Source organism: Zea mays, chromosome 4, assembly GCF_902167145.1.
Source record: "Zea mays cultivar B73 chromosome 4, Zm-B73-REFERENCE-NAM-5.0, whole genome shotgun sequence".
Taxonomy (NCBI): domain Eukaryota; kingdom Viridiplantae; phylum Streptophyta; class Magnoliopsida; order Poales; family Poaceae; genus Zea; species Zea mays.
The window spans coordinates 128638736-128659675 of record NC_050099.1 but is presented as its reverse complement, the minus strand read 5'-3'; positions in this window follow the sequence as shown (position 1 = coordinate 128659675).

The window sequence follows — 20940 nt, the reverse complement described above, 5'->3', positions numbered from 1 at the left end:
GAGGATCCTGGTGAAAATGCAACTGCTGCAGCTAAAACCGCTTACAAGAAAGCAATGGATGCTAATCTTGAAGTGAGTTGCCTAATGCTTGCTTGCATGGAGCCTGAGCTCCAGATGCAGTTTGAGACAAACCATGAGGTGCACGATATGATCGTGGCGCTCAAGGATATGTTCCAGACTCAGGCTAGGACTGAAAGGTTCAATGTGTCCAAAGCCTTTCTGGAATGCAAGCTAGCAGAAGGCGCAGCAGTTGGGCCACACGTAATCAAAATGGTTGGTTACAGTCAGAGGTTGGAGAAGCTAGGCTTCCCAATAAGCCAAGAGTTGGCCACTGACTTTATTTTGGCATCTCTTCCGCCCAGCTATGGAAACTTCATCACGAACTACCATATGCATGGGGCGGAGAGGGGCCTCAATGAACTGTGTGGCATGCTGAAAACAGCAGAAGGGGACATAAAGAAAAGCGCTGGCAGCAGCGGCCATGTGATGGCGGTCCAAAACAAACCCAACTTTAAGAAGAAGGGTAAGTCTCAAAAGAAGAAGGGCAAGGCAAAGGATACAGTATCCAAGCCAAATCAAAAGCCCAAGGCTGGACCAGCTGCAGATGCAGAGTGCTTTTATTGCAAAGAACTTGGTCACTGGAAAAGGAATTGCAAGCAGTACTTGGCCTCTATTAAGGATCGCGGCGGTAAGGGTACAGCCGCAGCAGGTACACTTGCTATTCACATTACAGAAATTTTTCTTGCTGATTCTTATATTAATTCTTGGGTATTTGATACCGGATCGGTTGCCCATATTTGCAATTCGATGCAGGGAATGATAAGAAGTAGAAGCGTGAAAAGAGGAGAAGTTGATTTCCGGGTAGGCAATAATGCAAGAGTTGCTGCGTTGACCGTCGGGACGATGCAACTCCACCTCCCATCAGGATTTATTTTGGAGTTAATTAATTGTTATCTAGTTCCTAGTATGAGTCGAAACATTATGTCTCCTTCATGTTTGATGAAGGATGGTTATTCATTTGCGAGTGAAAACAATGGTTGTGTGATCTCTAAGAATGGCATGTTTGTGGCTTTTGCATCCATTATGAATGGGTTATTCATTTTAAATCTTGATGATGCACCTATCTGTAATATTAGTGCTAAAAGGCCTCGGCCTAATGATTTAAGTCCTACCTACATGTGGCACTGTCGTTTGGGTCATATAAGTGAGAATCGCATGAAGAAGCTTCATTCTGATGGGCTTTTAACTTCGTTTGATTTTGAATCATACGAGACATGTGAAGCTTGCTTACTTGGTAAGATGACCAAGGCGCCTTTCACGGGTTTACCGGAGAGGACATTAGATTTATTGGAACTCATACATACTGATGTGTGCGGACCAATGAGTACGACAGCTAGGGGAGGATTCCAATACTTCATAACCTTCACTGATGATTTTAGTAGATATGGGTATGTCTACTTAATGAAACACAAGTCTGAATCCTTAGAAAAGTTCAAAGAGTTTCAGAATGAAGTAGAAAATCAGCGTGGCAAGAAAATTAAAGCACTGCGATCAGATCGTGGTGGTGAATATTTGAGTCATGAGTTTAGCAATCATCTAAAGAGTTGTGGAATTGTTCCACAGCTTACGCCGCCTGGAACGCCTTAGAGGAATGGCGTGTCTGAGCGACGTAATCGGACTTTATTGGATATGGTTCGATCAATGATGAGCCAGTCGGACCTACCTTTGTCGTTTTGGGGATACGCTCTAGAAACAGCAGCTTTCACACTAAATAGGGTACCGTCTAAGTCCGTAGTTAAGACACCATATGAGATGTGGACTGGGAAGACTCCCAGCTTGTCTTTTCTGAAGATTTGGGGTTGTGAGGTTTACGTCAAGCGACTACAGTCGGATAAACTCACTCCAAAATCGGACAAGTGCATGTTCGTGGGATATCCAAAGGAAACTTTAGGATATTACTTTTACCACCGGTCAGAGGGCAAAGTGTTTGTCGCCCGGAACGGTGTGTTCTTAGAGAAAGAGTTTCTCAAAAGAGAGAAAAGTAAACAAAAGGTGTATCTTGAAGAAGTTCAGGATGAGCCAGTGGGACAAGATTCAACAAGTGATGCTAATGTAGCAGAACAAGTTGAGACGTCTATGGCAAGAGAATCGCCACCACAACCATGAAGGTCAGCAAGGCTTCGCGAGGCACGAGGAGAAGTGCTATTGTTGGGCAATGGGGAAGTGTTGTTGTTAGACAACGACGAACCTGCAACATATTCAGAAGCGATGATGGACCCAGATTTCGAGAAATGGCATGTCGCCATGAGATCCGAGATAGATTCCATGGGAGAAAATCAAGTTTGGAACTTGGTTGACCCGCCTGATGGTGTTAGACCTATAGAATGCAAATGGATCTATAAGAAGAAGAAAGACATGGATGGAAATGTTCACATCTATAAGGCTCGACTTGTTGCAAAGGGTTTTCGACAAGTTCAAGGAGTTGACTATGACGAGACATTCTCGCCAGTAGCGATGCTTAAATCTATTCGGATCATTCTAGCTATTGCCGCATATTTCGATTATGAGATTTGGCAGATGGATGTCAAAACAGCTTTCCTTAATGGAAACCTAGATGAGGACGTGTATATGATACAGCCCGAGGGTTTTGTCGATCCGATCAATGCTGGAAAGATATGCAAACTTCAGAAATCCATTTATGGGTTGAAGCAAGCATCTCGGAGTTGGAACATTCGTTTTGATGAAGTGATCAAAGGGCTTGGTTTTCATCAGAATGAAGAAGAAGCTTGTGTTTACAAGAAGGAAAGTGGGAGCGCTGTTGTATTTCTGATCTTATATGTGGATGACATATTATTGATTGGGAATGACATTCCTATGCTGGAGTCCGTCAAGGCTTCACTGAAAAAGAGTTTTTCTATGAAGGACTTAGGGGAAGCAGCATATATTTTGGGCATAAGGATCTATAGAGATAGGTCGAAGAGGCTTATAGGATTAAGTCAAGATACGTACATTGACAAGGTTTTGAAATGGTTCAACATGGAACAGTCCAAGAAAGGGTTCATACCTATGTCACATGGTAAACACCTTAGCCAGATGCAATGTCCTGCAACGGCTAATGAGCGGGAGCGCATGTGTAAGGTACCATACGCCTCAGCAATTGGTTCAATCATGTATGCCATGATAAGTACACGCCCAGATGTTTCATACGCTATAAGTGCTACGAGTAGATACCAGGCTGATCCAGGTGAGGATCACTGGACAGCGGTAAAAGGCATTCTTAAGTACTTAAGAAGGACTAAAGAAATGTTCCTGGTATATGGGGGTAAGGAGGAGCTCGTTGTAACTGGTTACACCGATGCTAGCTTCCAAACTGACCCAGACGAGTTAAAATCGCAATCAGGTTTTGTGTTCACAATAAATGGTGGTGCTGTTAGTTGGAAGAGTTCCAAACAGGAGACTGTGACTGATTCTACAACAGAAGCCGAGTACATTGCAGCTTCTGAATCTGCGAAGGAAGGTGTTTGGATAAGGAAGTTCCTCATCGAGCTTGGTGTGTTTCCTAATGCATCTAGCCCATTGAACCTCTACTGTGACAACAATGGGGCTATTGCGCAAGCTAAGGAGCCAAGGAACCACCAGAAAAACAAACACGTACTGCGGAAGTTTCACCTCATACGGGAATTCATTAGGCGGGGTGAGATAAAGATATGCAAAATACATACGGATTTGAATGTTGCTGATCCTTTGACAAAACCTCTTCCACAACCTAAGCATGAGGCACACGTGAGATCTATGGGTATTAGATATCTTCTAGATTAACTCTAGTGCAAGTGGGAGACTGTTAGAAATATGCCCTAGAGATAATCATAGAGATGAGTATATTTCTTTGTATCCATGATATATATATTGCTTAATTGAATATCCATGGAAGGCACCTTGTATTGATTAGCAATTATGTGAATTGTTTGTGAGATTCTTTACTTATATGGTTATTCTAAATGATGTCCCTAGTCAGAGTCGATGACTAGCACATGTATTAGTTGATGACTACATTTCACAAGTCATGAACATGGAGATGTTAAACTAATAATGTGGGCGCATGTATGACATGAGGCTGGACTGACCCAACGTGAGATATTGTAATATAGTTCTCTTCTTGCAACATGAATACTGTATCCTTAGACCTGAGATTGTCGCATGTTCTCAAGATGTGAATTGACTTACTTAGGGACTATCAAACGCTATCCCGTAACTGGGTAGTTATAAAGGTAGTTTTGGGTTTGTCAGGAAGCATGCTGTGAGGCATGGTCAGTCAAGATGGAATTTGTCCCTCTCTTTGTGAGAGAGATATCTCTGGGCCCCTCGAGTGATTGGATCAAGAAATGCATGGCCGTGCTAGGGTTAAGAGTTAACCATTGAAAGGATTCCAATTCACAGTATCGAGAAAGAGAGGTCAGCTTAGAGCCAGACCAAATATCGTGAGACAAAGGGAACAGCATGTACGTAATGTCGCAATGGTTCGTCTGATATGATCTTTACGTACACATAGGAGTTGACATGTCTTGCTAGAGGCCGCTGTCAATTATTAGACCAAGTAAGAGTACTCGGGCTATGTCTATTTGTACGTGAACCTATAGGGTCACACACTTAAGGGGAAGGAAGCCTAATTCGGATTAGATCCGAAATTAGACTGGGCTTTAGGGTTTATGATGGGCCTCGGCGTCAGAAGCCCACCATAACGCCTATATAATGAGGGGCGGGGGCGCGGTTAAGGATAACCTAATTTGCCACCAGCGAACTAACAGCCGCCGCCCACCTCCCGCCCTCGCCAAGCCGCCGTCGCGAACCTAGCAGTTCGGTACGCGGCGCTTCCTCCCTGTACGTGTGGATACCTCGGAGGTGCTGCATCTGGAGCACTTGGACGGACCGTGCGAGGACGTGAAGGACGCCGGCGACTGCACGGCACTGCTCGACGCGTTCGTCTACATCGAGACGTCTTCCGCTGCTCTGCGCGTCTAGTGGTAATTCCATGACCTATAACCGCAGTAGTTCTTGGTATTATGGGGTTGAAAATTTTGTTTTGCGCTAGTGTAGCCTCCCCGTAATCCTACATTCATCATGCCCTACAACCCCCCTCCCAACAAATGCATGAAAGAAGGGTTCATATTTCTTGCCCTTATTATTCCAGGGCCTAAACATCCTGGAAAGAAGATCAATGTATTCATGCAACCGTTGATTGAAGAGTTCAAAGAGCTATGGGTAGGGGTAAAGGCTTATGATGGTCATCTAAAACGTGAATTTACCTTACGTGCTGTATATTTGTGGTCAATTCATGATTTGCCTGCATATGGTATTTGGTCTGGCTGGTGTGTCCACGGTCGACTGTGTTGTCCCATATGCATGGGGGACACACAAGCATATCGATTGGAGCATGGTAAAAAGGTCTCATTCTTTGATTGTCATCGACGGTTTCTTCCATCCAATCACCCGTTTCGAAATGATACAAAATCATTTAGAAGAGGCATACAAGTTAAAGATGGTCCACCAAAACGTTTAATGGGTGAAGATATCCTGATACAACATCGTGCCCTTCAAAGGGCTGCAGAAGGTCATGAGTTTGAAGGCTATGGTCAAGATCACAACTGGACTCATATTTCTTTTCTCTGGGAACTTCCGTATGCGAAGGTATTGATTTTACCACACAACATAGATTTGATGCACCAAGAGCGCAATGTGGCTGAAAGCATCATAAGCATGTGTCTAAACATTAAGGGTAAAACAAAAGACAACATCAATGCTAGGAAAGATTTAGCTAATCTTTGCGATCGCCCTAGCCTTGAGGTCAAATTAAATCCTAATGGAAAGGAGAGGACACCACGAGCTCCATACTGTCTAAAGCCAGAAGAGTGAAAAGAAGTATTTCGATGGTTGAAAATGTTGAAGTTTCCAGACCGCTATGCAGCTAACATAAAACGTACTGTTAACCTCGACACTAATAAATTAAATGGTTTGAAGGCTCACGATTATCATATTTTGATGGAAAGACTTATGCCGGTAATGTTCCGTGGCTATTTGAAGCCTCCTCTGTGGAAGATGATTGCTGAACTTAGTTACATATATAGACATATATGTGCTAAGCATATCTCAAAGAAATTGATGATTCAATTTGAGAAACAAATCGCGGTGCTTGTATGCAAGATGGAAAAAGTATTTCCGCCTGGATTTATGAATGTGATGCAACATTTGCTAGTGCACTTACCTTATGAAGCATTGGTAGGAGGACCAGTGCAGTTCCGATGGATGTATAGTCAAGAAAGAGAATTGAAAAAACTTAGAGCTACTGTGCGGAACAAAGCAAGGGTTGAGGGGTGTATCGCAGAGGCCTTTGCAGCTAAAGAGATCACAATCTTCTCAAGTCAGTATTTATCACACACTAACAACATGAATGCTCAGTCAACACGGTATCATACTGAAGAAGAAGGTCCTTCGACCGACCTTAGTGTTTTTCTCTGGAAGGGGAAAGGAGTCGGGGCTTCTACTGCACATTATGTTGACATAAGAGAGCGTAATTTCACCATGCTCTACTTGTACACCAACATGGAGGAACTTGATCCATACTTTGAAATGTTTGATTCCATATATTTAGCTGGCCACAAATCTACACCAAAGGAACTGGATAATCTACGTATGAAAGGGATGGACGGAGGTCCATGTTTCGTTGAATGGTTCCACGAGCATGTAATTATCTCTTTATAATTTTCCTTTGTGTACTTAGTTTGCACATACGACTTGCTATTTACCTATATCTTTTTTCTGCTCTATGTAGTGTAAGAAACTTGACTCTCTAGTCTCGGATGATTTGCGACATATATCACATGGTCAGTTGAAAGCAAGAAAATATAGCCGCTATGATATTAATGGATACCGTTTTCGAACATCAAAATTAGAAAAAATCCGCCCGCAGGCAGCCACGACAAACAGTGGAGTAGTAGCAACTGCCACAAATGCAGACGGATGCACTCATGACTATTATGGTGTTCTTCAAGACATAACAGAGTACACTCTTGGTGGGGCCAAAGAGTTCATGTTTGTGTTATTTGATTGTGAATGGTTTGATCCTCAACAAACGCGAGAGGATGAATTTGGAATTGTGGAGGTAAAGCATGAATCACGGTTTAAAGGCAGCGATTATAGCAATGTTGTGCTTGCACATCAAGCACAACAGGTGTACTATCTAACATATCCTCATGAAAACTTGAAGTCTTGTTGGGTTGTATACAAAATTAATCCTGAAGTCCATCCGTTACGATATGATTATTACAACACAAATAACGAAGATGATGATTCTGTTAATATTTATCAAGAAGAAGGCGACCAGTCAGAAAATATAGAATTTACTATATCTGAGGATTTAGGGCTCAATGAAGTAGCTAGTCTCGCCATAGATTTGATGGCAGAAGAACCAGGTCCTTCTAGGGCAAGGACTCGTAGGTCACAGAGAATTCTTGAAAAACAACAAAGACTTGAAATAATTGAGCAGCGCGTTGCTGAAGCAGATTCTGATGCCGATGATTTTTGAAAAGTATATATTTAAATTCTTGTATATGCATTCCTATTTCAATACTAAAAGTATATATAATTAAATTCTTGTAATGAAATTTGTGCAGATGATGAGGGTCATGGACAAGCTCAAAGGGAAGAAGCGCGGAGATCGTGGTGACTCCTCGAGGTCACGGTCGACTAGGGGTTCAGGTGGTGGGGATTAGGGCTGGATATCGAGCCAGCTCGGCTCGGCTCGTTCGAGCTCGAGCTGGCTCGTTAAGCTAACGAGCTGGCTCGGCTCGGCTCGTTAAGGTAGCGAGCCACAGAGTCAGCTCGGCTCGGCTCGTTTACGAGCTCGAGCTGGCTCGTTTAGCTCGCGAGCCAGAGCAGAAAAAATAATATGTGTATAATAATAAATTTCTAGTTAATTTCAAACTAATTTAACAACAAAAAATAGTAATTATACTCATAGTTTCACAAACCACATTAATATAACACCAAATTAACACAACTCATCACTCATCAATTCACTATTCACACAGATGTTCAGCAGTTTAACCCACACTTATATTCGCATAGACCAATTTCATACATAGACATAATTCATCAATCATTAGTTTAACGTATAGGTTATAGACATCACACATACATATAATATATTTATCAATTGTTACGTATATGATATATATATAGTTTTGTTTTTGCTGAAATGTGATAGCTCGTTTAGCTCACGAGCTGGCTCGTTAACAAACCGAGCTGGCTCGTTAACGAACCGAGCTAGGATAACAACTCAGCTCGTGAAAAAATTCAAACGAGCCGATCCGAGTCGAGCCGAGCTGGCCACGAAACGAGCGAGCCGACGAGCCACGAGTATTTTGTCCAGCCCTAGTGGGGATACATCCTCTATGTTGTTCCAGGTATTTAATTTGTTTTATTTTCTTTTCTTCTACGTATGTAATAGTATTATCACCTTATTTTTGAGTACTTGATATATCTCATTGTTGATTATGTTTGTAGGGCTCTACAGCGTCAAGGCAACGGCTAGAGCAGCTCCTTGGTTGCATGGAGGAGCAGGGTCGCGAAGTGGCAGGCCATAGTGCACCTGGGCAAGAGCGCTGTAATATCCCAAAAAAAATGTTGACCAAAAGTTAATCTCTGGTGCGTGGATGAGGTAAAGGGTTGTGGGCCATTGGATGCAAAGATAGAAGTAATCTGAGGCGTCGTTTCTTTCTCCCACAAAAACCCTAGGTGGCCACCCCTTTTTTTCCCTTCACCCCCCCTCTTGGCCGCCACCCCCTTTTCTCCCCCTTGGCTGGACGCCCCCTCCCCCTATGGCAGCCATCATCCATTGCTACCTCCCCCAAGATCTCCCCCTACGCAGCAAGGATCGAGAAAAGGAGGGGCACGTTGAATTGAAGAGGAAGAGAGGATCAAGGAGATATTCTTCCCCATCTCTTCTTAAAGATTTCTTGGGGAAACCCTAGGTATGGATGAGATCCTTGTTCCTCCCTGTAATTATAGGCTTTTGGAGGTTGTGGATCATGGGAATTAAAGGATTAGAGGTTGGATTTGATGTGGGGTTAGGTTTTGATCCCGAATTTAGTTTTCTGCAGAATGGCAGATTCGACAGTTTCTGTTCATGCCAGTTTTCCGTGGTCTTAGTGGCCTCAAAAAAATGAAAAGTCTATGTATGAGTCGTAGATGATTTGTAGGTCTTTCCGTGGCCGCGAAGAACACCTCAATCGGACATCCGACCAGAAAGTTATTGCAGTTTTACTATAGCAGTTTTTCAGTCTCATAATTCTGTGCAGAATCTGTTCTCTTAAGATTTAGGAAATTTTATCAACATAATTAAACTGTGGGTTGGTAAAAGAAGTTGTAGATAATTTCATAAGCTTTCCAGATTGTTAAAGAGTGCATTCATATGATTTGTGAAACTCCAGTTATGTTTGTTTTACTGTGGCTGTTTCTGTTTACCTGACAAAAATGAGTGGGTCTGTTCACTGGTGGGTTTCATCTAGTAAATGGCCGAATTGGCTCTTCCAACTATGGAGACTTTTGTAGAGGGATCAAAGTTCTTACTTCCAGCAGAATTTCATTATTTTTGGTTCAGTAGTTTGGGAGATATCGAATTTTAAAGTTAACCATACTGCTGTCTAAAACAGATTCAGTCAGTTATCTTGTCAGATGTTTTAGAACTTGTAGATGGCAGAATTTAATTATCTATTGAATACTGAAGTTGTAGAGTATTTTGTGTAGATACTCCTAGAGTATTTGTTTGATATCACCGCTGTTTTAATTTTAAAGATACAAAATTAACAAACAGCGTTGCTGCTGTATGGCATGTGGTTCAAGGTGGGAGTCTTTCCACTGGGTCTTGGTTTCAAGTGTAGGAGTGTTTTGTTGATTGATGGCAAATGTTTGTGAAATATTTGTACTAAGTTTTATGCCCACTAGCAGGTGGCTACACTCCAGATCATGTCTAGTATATTTCTTCTTCTTCGATGAAGGCAAGTGAATGTAGCGGTGGTTGCTTCCGTTCTGACCTGTTATTTCTATTGCCTACACTCTAATATTCAGAAGTATCAGATTCTTTCATAATTGGACTCTATGGTGATGCTTTACTTGCTTGCATTATACTGATGCTCAATCATATATTGATGATGATTATGATTTGTGTATGACTCACGAGATTAATTCACATATCTGAAGGTAAATGAAGTATTATTTGAGGTTGGTATTGTATCTGAAGATAAATGAAGTATTATTTGAGGTTTGTGTTGTATCTGAAGGAAGTGAAGTTTATTGATAAATGTAGCATGCCATATACATTGCATGACTCATTTGCATATGAAGTTTTGTCGTGACCTATGGTCCGACCGTACCGGTACAACTTAGCATCGTACGTTGCCCGAGAAGGGGTACGATGCGGCTTCATACCCTTAGAGGTATGAAGGCAGAGGACATATGCATTGCATTCATATGCATTCATTGAAGTGATATTTGCAGATGATGTGGTTTTATACCCCTAGAGGTATGAAGATAGAGTACCTACACATTGCATTCCTATGCATACATTGAAGTGATATTTGCAGGTATTGTTGACGCAGGGAAGTGTTATAGAACCTATTGTGGTTGTTCGAGGAAATGAGATGGTATTGGTTATAGTGGGACTACTGTGTTCTATATCTACAAGTATTTCTGATTTTTTATTGTGTCTCTTTTAAAATGTTGATGAATTCAATTTGTGGTTTAAATATCTCATCAGAACAATTAGCTTGCTGAGATGTTTCATCTCACTCTTGCATTACTCAATGCAGGTGCTTGTTGCTCATCAAGGGGAGTGGGAAGTAGCAGCACATCCACCTTCACTCTCATAATAATGCTGCCCAGACACAGCCATGATTTAATTAGAAACTTCTTGTCAAAGGATGTTTGTTTTTAACTAGTCGTGCGCACTGATTAATTCAGTTCATTGTTGTTATGGTTGTCTTCCCATTGCTAGCAGATTATTAATGTCTTATATGTTTTCTTATCATGATATCTATTTATACTTTGTTGCTTCCCCCGTTTATGCAATTTTCAAAGGAGATGCTGTCGAAATTTTATATATGAATGTTAGATGTGTAGTTTAGTAGCATTCTGGGGTGTTTGTGGATCCCGGGGTGTTACAAGCGCGAGGTGGCAGGCCATAGTGCACCTGGGCAAGAGCGCGAGGTGGCATGCCACAATGCACTTGAGCCGGAGCGTGAGGCGATAGGCTCAAGTGGACCTATGCTAGAGCAGGACCACAATTCATTTGAGCAAGCGCGCGAGGCGACAGACCACAATGCACCTAGGCAGGAGGACGAGCTGGCACGCCAAGGTTCACCAATGCGTGATGATGATGACTATGGGGAGGACTACGATGGAGAGGCCGATGGAGAGGCTGATGACGAGGTTGTTACAACGACACAGGCAACGAACTTCAGGTAATTTTATTTTGATGATGAGTTCTATTTTTTGTTGGATTGATATTATTACCAGTGCACAATTTACAATTTTGTAGGTTTCGGCGGTCTCTTAGAGTTCCACCGACACAACCCTTGGACCAACGTAGGGTCATAAACCCTGCAGGAGAGAGGAGCTGGGTGGAGGTGGCATGGAGTGGCAAAGGTCACCGGACACCAGTTAACACAGTGCTGGGATCTATAGCTCGTTTTCACTATCCAGGGGTGGTACAATTCAACGGGGCAGAGACAGGGGCGTATCACTGGGCTCACTGGGGCCTCAAACCATATGGACCCGACCGTACTCACCAAGACGCAGTGTGGTCATCATTTTGGGTGAGTTTATTATGTATTTTAAATTTACTTACCGTGGGCGTCTATAAATGAATTTAATTGCTTCTTCATTTTGCAGGAACAATTTAGATTGGACGAAACAGCGAACGAAGACCATGCAAAACGTGTATTCCACAATGCTGCTAGAAAAGTTATAAATGGTTCAATGTCAGATGCAAGGGTCAAAGCTGTTACCGTGTACTTCAAGAAAGTGAAGGGTCAAAGAATGACCAACAAGCAGGCATGTGAAATCCACTTGACAGCTGAGGAGTACAAACAAAGTGAAGTGGACTGGCTCACTGCTCATCCTGAAGCTTGGGTCAAGCTCTGCGAGTACTGGGCCTCAGATGAGTACAAAGTGATTTCAGATAGAAATCGTTTGAACCGGAAGAGCAAACCGAGCCTCCATCGATTTGGAGCAGATGGATTTATTGGGAAATCACAACGAATGGTATGATGAGCTAAGTAACATTTAGTCTTTTTCCCTCAGACAAATTTGTATATTTTATTATGTCTCTTACTGCAGGAGGCTCGTGATGGTGTTGAACCCCGATTCATTGACGTTTACATGGAGGGACACCGAGGTCCAGATCCAGATCATCCAGAAGTTTTATGTGATGACAGCGCGACAGAAAAGCTGGTAGGTGTAAATAATAACTATCTATTCTTAATTAACTTGTGACTCATTTATAATTAACATAAATTGTTTTGTAGACTCGTTATGCCGAGGAGGTTAGGAGGAAAGCAGGAGACGATGATCTAGATTGGAGGGAGGCACCTTTCGATCCGGATGCAGCATATGTTGCTGGTGGTGGGCTACCACATGGGAGGTATGATAAGATCAAAATTTTGATATATAAAAACTATTGGTTCATAACTTGTGATGTTTCTAGGTTGGGGATCGGTGATGGGGTTGTGAGTCACGATAGCTTTGGTCGTCGGTCTGTTTCCTCGGTGGGGAGTAGATCTCGAACTTCAACTTCGAGGGAATCAGAGCTTGATGAGCAACTAAGACAGCAACAACAACAAGTTCAACAACTATCTCAACAAGTTCAGATGATGCACGGAATGCTGATGCAGGTAATAATTTCCTTATGTGCATGAACTATCCCAATTGAAACCTTAAACTAGCCCAAAAGTGGATTTAAAGATCTAGTTATGTTTTGCTAAAAGTCCATATACCAAAGTTATGGAGCTTGGAAAAGTGAACACTTTTCATATTTGGAGCTCTCCAAGTGGTGTGGAAGAATTTGAAGTAAATTGCAAAAGTTCAGATTTGGGTCGGTTTGGAATCAGCCCAAAACAGTTTTGTTTATCTGTTTTTGGATTCCTATAACTTTTAATCCATGAGTATTTTGAAAACAGTTGCTATAACAAACCTATAGAATAACTATAGGAGAACAATGTTTATGAGATGTGGTAGCCCTAAAACCGTATAAAACTAGGCGTAAAACTAGTCCAAAGTGGGAATATCAGAATCTGAATTTCAGACTGCAATATCTGAAACTGAAGATTTTATATTCTGAAGCAACTTTGAAAGCCTGTTGGTGGCTGATCCATACATCTATGGGTTAAAGTTTATGTACCAAAGTGGAAGACCACATGTTGGGGTATAAGTTTGGTTAATGGTCATACCCCTGAAACTATTTGGAACTGGTAGAAAGAGTGGTTCAGAAATGTAATGTTTGCTTCTGGGTTTCAGACTTTGTAAGAAAACCAAGTCTGAATTTGGGTATTTGATGCAACCTTTGGACTTTGGTACTTTGGAATCCATGAGTGTTTTGAGAAAGATTGTTATAGAAAACTTGTAGAGTAGGTATTGGAGGACAAACTCTATTAGGTGGGATGCCCCTAAAACCATATGCAATTAGGAGCAAAGGTGGTAACAAGTGGAGCTGACAGATTTGGATTTGAGACTTAGTGCAGCTTACTAAATCTGAATTTTAGTGTTTTTGGTGCAACTTTGGAGCTTCTTTGGAGCTTCTTTGTGCCTGATCCATGGAGTTATGGGGTATATCTCTGCAGCAAAGTTGAAGACCATATAATGGTGATAAAATCTTCTTAAGAAAGTTTTGTTTTCTGCTGCACAAAAATTGAGTAAGCTGTGCCCAACCATTCTTTGTCAGGCATGTGTGTTCAGTTTCTTGTTCAGTTAGCTGCAGCTGAATTCTAGTGTTTTTACCCAACTTCAGGTTACTATAACTTTTGATCCATGAAGTTATAGCCTGCGCTCTCTATATAAAACTGTTAGAGGGTAGTGTGTTGAGTAATTTTCATTAAGGTGAATCCCCTTGACCTAGCCTAGAAATAGGAGAAAATAGTGTCTAAAAACATGCTGTCAGGCTCCAGATTTCAGACTTAGTTCACTTGACAGAAACTGAATTTTAGTGAGTTTTGCTCAACTTTGGAGCCTTTTTGCCACTCATCCACGGAGTTATTAGACATATTCTCTATAGAAAAGTTAGAGACCAGGTAATCTTACGTAATTTTTATTAAGAAATTGTGTCCTGTTGTTGATTAGAATCGGGAGAAAATGTTGTTCCAAGATGAGCTGTCAGGCAAATTGTGCACTGAGCATTATTCAGTTAGTGGTGCTGAAATTCAGTGTTTCATCTCGTTTTGTAGCATTATAACTTTTGGTCTGTGTGTTTTCAACCAAGGTTTGCTGCAGGAAAATTGTAGAGCTATGTATAACGAACATGTTTTGTTAACCAAGGTTGACCTGTTTCCAGTCTGTTCTTGGCTAAACTTAAGTGGATCAGAGGCCTGGGTTTCCAATTGGGTCCACCATCATTCCCTTCTTGCCGCTGCTTGTGCTTCCTCCCTCTCCCTCCTAACTTTTTCATATGTCTGATGAACTACATTAGCAGCTTGAGCAGCAGCAGCAGACGATGCAGTGGCACTAGCTGCACCAGCAGCCCTTGAAAATGGACCCCACTGCAAATTTCTATTAGTGGTTGTGTTTTGAAAATGGACCCCACTGCAACACATACCCCACTGATGTTTGAATCTTGTACCACGTTCCCTGTTGGTGGCTTTTGTACTTCTTTTGCTAGGAATGGCTGACGGCAACTAGGGCAGCGAAGATGGTTATTCAAATACACCCTGATGTACTCATAGTTCATCTTGCATTAGTTGCATGAGGTCCAAAATGTATCAGGCTTTGCCACAGGTGCACGAGTAGCAGTTGAAGGTGCAGATGGGGCATGTGTTGCTGATCCCACTGTTCGCTTGTTTACTGTCCGCTTGGAGGCAGTAGCAGCATTAGCTGCGAAATTATAGAAGCCATTGGATGCACCAGGGACCGTGCTTTCTACTAGCTTTCTACTAGCTGCGAAATTATAGAAGCCATTAGATGCACCAGGGACCGTGCGAAATTATAGATGGGGCATGTAGTATGCTGCCTGTCCATCCATACCAAATGTTCCCAAGTAGAGGTACTTGTTCCCAAAGACTCGCCCAATCCGTGCCTCCCACCTCCCGTTGCCGGTGTGAGTCAGTGTGCCTGCAGCCTGGACTGGACAACATTTCACAATCCAGTGCGACATCCATTTTTTTGTCAGGTGTGTTCCCAAAGACTAGTTTGCCAGGACTGGACAACTAGTGACCACTGAGAGGATTTAAATCTAACACTAGGTGATCAATCGAGATGTAGGTGCTGGAATCAAGATTAGCACATAGTAACACAGTAGAATAATATAAGCTTATTGTATTTGCAGATATATAGTGCTCAGATGGGAACTCAAATGGGACCCCAGTTCACCCGTCCGTCACAATCTGGACAGACACCAAACACCAATGAAACACAGGTATAGTTTTGTAGTATATTTACTTTCATTTACAATTATAATCATGCATTGTTTTATTTGGTTATAGGGTTCTGAGACCGGACAAGGAAATCCACAGATGGACATACAGTGGTCGATGCCCCCTAGAGGACAGATTCTTCCTCCTCCACAACCAGGTATGGGATATTGGCCGCCACCACCATGGGGATATCCTACACATCCAATGGCGCCTTGGGGACGCCCCCCATGGCCAACACAGCCACTTCCGTCATCAGCAGTACGTTCCTGAATTTAATGCTAGTTGCTTTCAATGCTAGTTGATTTTTCGAATATACTTAGTACTGCTTAGATGGTTCTCTGTTTAGTACTTCAAGTTTGAGATGGTTCTCTGTTTAGTACTTCATTTGTAGTACTTCAAGTTTGAGATGGTTCTCTGCTATGATCATGAGTGGTACACAAGTTTGAGATGGTTCTCTGTTTAGTACTTCATTTGTTTCTTTGACATGGATTGAACATGTAAAATGATTGAGGACATCATGCATATTTATAAGAATTTTGGTTTATTTTGTAGGATTCCGGCTCTCATCAAGTGACTCCTCCCCCTCACGATAACTTTGCGGACAGATGTCTCAATTCTAGTGGTGGAGCTACGAACAACAATCCGATGTCCTGATCGAGAGCGATGGAGCGAATGTTTGAACTTGTGTATTTGAACTTGTGAACTACAAATGTGAACTATGGATGTGAACTTATGTATTTGGACTTAATTATGTGAATTTGTGAACTTATATTTGGACTTGTGTGAATTTGTGATATGAACATATATCCATGTGTTTGAAATCTGTATTGTATGTGATATTTTGTGTTGCATGTGATATTATGTGTGTCTATTTTTTCATTTCGGAATTTTTTATTTTTTTCTGGAAAAGAGTTAAGAACGTGGGTACCCACGTTCTTAAGATTAAGAACGTGGGTACCGTCGAACTTAATGGGCAGCCCTCGCCGACCCAGGCACGACCCATAAGTTCGACGGCCACGTGGCACCGTCGAACTTAAGGTTAAAAACGTGGGTGCCGTCGAACTTATGGAAGAAAATTCAACGGCCCCGTCGAACTTAAAAACCCACGTTCTTAAACTTAAGTTCGACGGTACCCACGTTCTTAACCTTAAGTTCGACGGTACCCACGTTCTTAACCTTAAGAATGTGGGGGCCGTCGAACTTACTTCTTTAAGTTCGTCAAAAAAACGCCGTCGGCTATGTTCGTGGGTAAACCCACGTTCTTATGTTAAGTTCGACGGCCTATTACATTAAGTTCGACGGTTTTTCACCCACGTTCTTTAACCAGTTTCTTGTAGTGCCCATCCTCCGCCTCACGCACGAATGCGGCGGGATCCTGGCCATGCAAATCCAGTGCGCAGGCAGGACTCCGCACTAGCATCCCACCGCGGGAAGGCATCTGGCGAGGGCATACTTCGCCCACCGCCCAGCCACGCGCCAAGGGCCATACCCCATACCCGACAAATTCCTCCACCAGATCGCGTCCGCTACTCATGCGGGCCGCGCACCGAAGGGCCTCTTCATTTTCATCCTCCTCTGCTACCTCAAACTGCGGGTACGCTGAGTAATAATGCGAACACATCTCGGCCACGGGGAGCCCCGGATGGTCTTCGACTGTGCCTTCGGCAACGTAGAACCAAAATTCCCACCAGTTGCCCCATTTATTGCTGGCGCAGGGAACCAACTCAACAACTTCCATCGAAGTCTTGCCTGTCTTCGGCATAAACGTGCAAGATCCAAATTGTGCAATCTTATTTCTAATTTTCCTTTTCTGCCAATGCAGACAATAATGCTTCGCGAAGACTTCGACCGAGGACTGCCCGTCGTACGAAGTCGTTGCCCAGACATATTTCGCCAAGGCCACCACGGCATTCGGCGTCAGCTGGTGGACCTGGACGTCGAATCTACGCAGAACTTCTCCCACAAATCGATGCGCGGGCAGACAAAGGCCAGCGGCAAAAAAAGCCTCGAAGACGACCAACTCGCCTTCCGACTCAGGGGCCTCCTCTGTCCCCGGGACACGTGCCACTCCGCCGCCGAAATACCCAAGTTGTTGCATGTCTTGCACATGGACCGAGGACATCCGCGACACGCTGAACTCCACTGTGTCGCCGGCGCGCAACTCCTCCGTCGCCACATTGCTCAGCGTCTCCTCGGACGACGCGCCGGCCGGCGGTGTATCGGCAACAGAAGAGGAAGAGGACGGCATCGCTACGTACCGTCGGCGGCGGCGGGCGGTCTGCTTCACACGGGCCAGATCTCCGACGAGCAAGAGCAAGGAGGGAAGACGAGCAGCGGGCGGTTTGAGAAGGAAGTTAGGGTTTTCGCGGAGCGCGGAAAGATAAAGTTCAAAACGCGCCGCCCCCCGCCCCCCTTTTATACACAGGGCGCGGCGCTTCGGGAAACCCGCAATTCAACAGTACAGCGTCAATCAACGGTCACGTCAAAAACCCACGCGGAACCACTTCGAGCGAGGGCAACGTCTCCACCATCTAGCGACGTCTTCGGCACCAGATGACTTAGTCGAACTGGTCTCTCGGAGGGCAAATGTTGGGGCGAAGGCGAAGACGCCACCCTTCGCTCGATGCCTTCGCCGACCTCGCTGCACCAACGGAGACAAGACGACCGGCAGATTTACCCTTCGGCCTACGCGTCGCCGGGCGAAGACCTGTGACGAGGTCGTCTCATCTTCTGGCCTCGTCCAACATGGAGGCCCACGTGTGATCCGGCCCATTGTAACAGGCCCCGCGTGGCCACTGCGCATTACGGGCCTAGGTTGTAAAGGTCTCCCTGTAATTACAGTCTGTAACCCCGCTTTATGAGAATATTCCGGGGAAAACCTAGGCGCCTGAGTGCACATGCGTCCTTAACACTGGATGCTGGGCACTCAGATACCTATAAATACCCCGCACAGTGCCCTTGAGAGGCTAGATTAACAGAGCTATTGCCATCTTGAGCAAAAACCCTGTTTACATTGCTTCACTCCCCCGTTGGATCAACTTGCCTAGGAGAGCAAGTTCCAACATCACTCTTGCGATAAAACTCTCCCAACAGGTGAAGAGCAGGTGATCCCAGAGGAAGATTACTACGAGGAGTTCGACGAGATCTAGGAGTCGCCTCTCAGTCGATTTAATGACGTAAAGGAAATAATATTAGTTCGCTTATTTATTATCTGTTATTTTGTAAAACATTCACGCTATGTATTAATGTTTGTGACATTTATCTTTATACACTTGGTCATTGTATGTGTTGTTTTTCTTTGTCGCACATATTAGACGCGTCTGGGTTTGCCCCTTAAATTCGGGTGTGACAATATAGTAGGTTGATTAAAAAATATATAACGGTGTTCTTCCGTAAAAGTGACAATAGTGAAACCGTAGAGCTGAGTTAAATGGACGGGAGGTTGATTAAATATTAAGGACTTTTCTGTAAAAGTGACAACCCTAGAACTGTGGAACCGTGCAATCTAGTGCTTTAATGTAGCAGAGAATTCAACAATTTTCTTTGCGTTGTAGATAAACATTGTGTATTTTTTAGATAAATGTCCGTGTACAATAAACGTTGTCCAGATTTCAGGCTCCGGCAACGCGCGAGCAAGCAAAATATTTATTATAACAAGGAGAGCTCCCCATGGCATTTGTGTTTGCTACTAGGAAATGTTTACCACATGTTCCTGGGTCTTCGTCGCAGCTGTCCTGTCGTTTGCAAAAAGGAGAAGAAAAAAAATATTATTGTCCGCCCTTGACACTAGCTATGGATCTCTTTCACTCTGTCGCCGTCTGGATGGCTGATTGCTGGTTATTTGATCTCTTACGGAACAAAGAACAAGTCGATTCCAGCGATCGATTTCTCGCGACTGATCCATCCAGGTCGATCCAGAGACCTGCAGCCCCTGTTCGGGATACTGTAGATAACTATGTAATGGTCTATCACGCGTGTCCAGAATCTTACCGTTCTTGATTGGAGACATATTTTATTTGAAGCGTAAGCCTCCAGCCGTGGATAACTGTTAGTAATCTGTCAGTACATTGTTATAATTTTTATATATCATATAGTTTGATTTTAATTAAATAAAATATTTATTTAAATGTAATTATATTTTTTACTTTCGAATTATTAATATATATTTAAAATATTGCTCGTTTGAATAACGAATCATATACATCGTGTAACGATAGAGGACGAACTTGGAGGTTGCAGAACATGGAGAGGCGAGGAGGAAGAAAGGAGAAACTCCTCCTTTATGTTAGTGTTGGGGACTTATTATTAAATGCTATGAGTCAAGAATAATGTAACACAAAATATTAAATGTTAATATCTTTTGTCCTTCGAAGCATTATTTCCCTTAGGATATAACGATATTCGGACGAAGGTTATGAAGGACGTACCTTCATCATCATGGTACGCGATAATGAAAGACAAAGCATATGAAATATGAAAGATAACATGAATAATCATATAACATCATTCACATATCTTTATTATATAAACTTGAATATTTAAATACAATATTTAATCATATTTGTACCTTCGGCTTGACAGAAGGCAAAAATCCAAGCGTTGTGCACAAGCGAATACAAGATAGCGTGAATAGTACCGGGGTGTTGTTCATCTATTTATAGGCACAGGACGCAGCCTGTGAGAAATTACATTCATGCCCTTTACAAAGGTTTACAATCATAATACAAGTTGTCACGGGTCGATTGGTCATTTCATCTTTAAGTCGGTGCATTTGGAAATGTACTCCGAAGCTCTCTGATTGATAGCTTCGGCTTTGTGTTCGTCTTCCGAAGGTGTTTCTTCTCATGGGACCTTCGGCGACGAAGCAGACCCCCAACAGTAGCCCCTTCATGGTGCCAGATCGTTTTTCGTAACGAGCTCGACCCATGAAAAACTCTCTCAGGCTTCGGAATGCCGAAGGTCCGAAAAACATCTTCCCTTAGCTCGTTGTCGAGAAACGATTTAAATATTCCGAGTGAAGGGTGGTCCCACCATACAACGACGCGATCTGGTGATTCAGCTTCTTAGGCACTATGGTCCACCGTTCAGCGAGTGCGGGTGACTGTTCAGTGGGTGCGAGCGACTTGACGATTCACCTTCCCACCTGCAGCACTATATAAACAGACGGGTAGTTGTGAAGTTACCACAACATTTAATGCTATTGTACTGTTGTGCTGCCGAAAAATTTGACCACCGCCGAAGCTTGTTCACTGTATTCTCAATCAAAGGA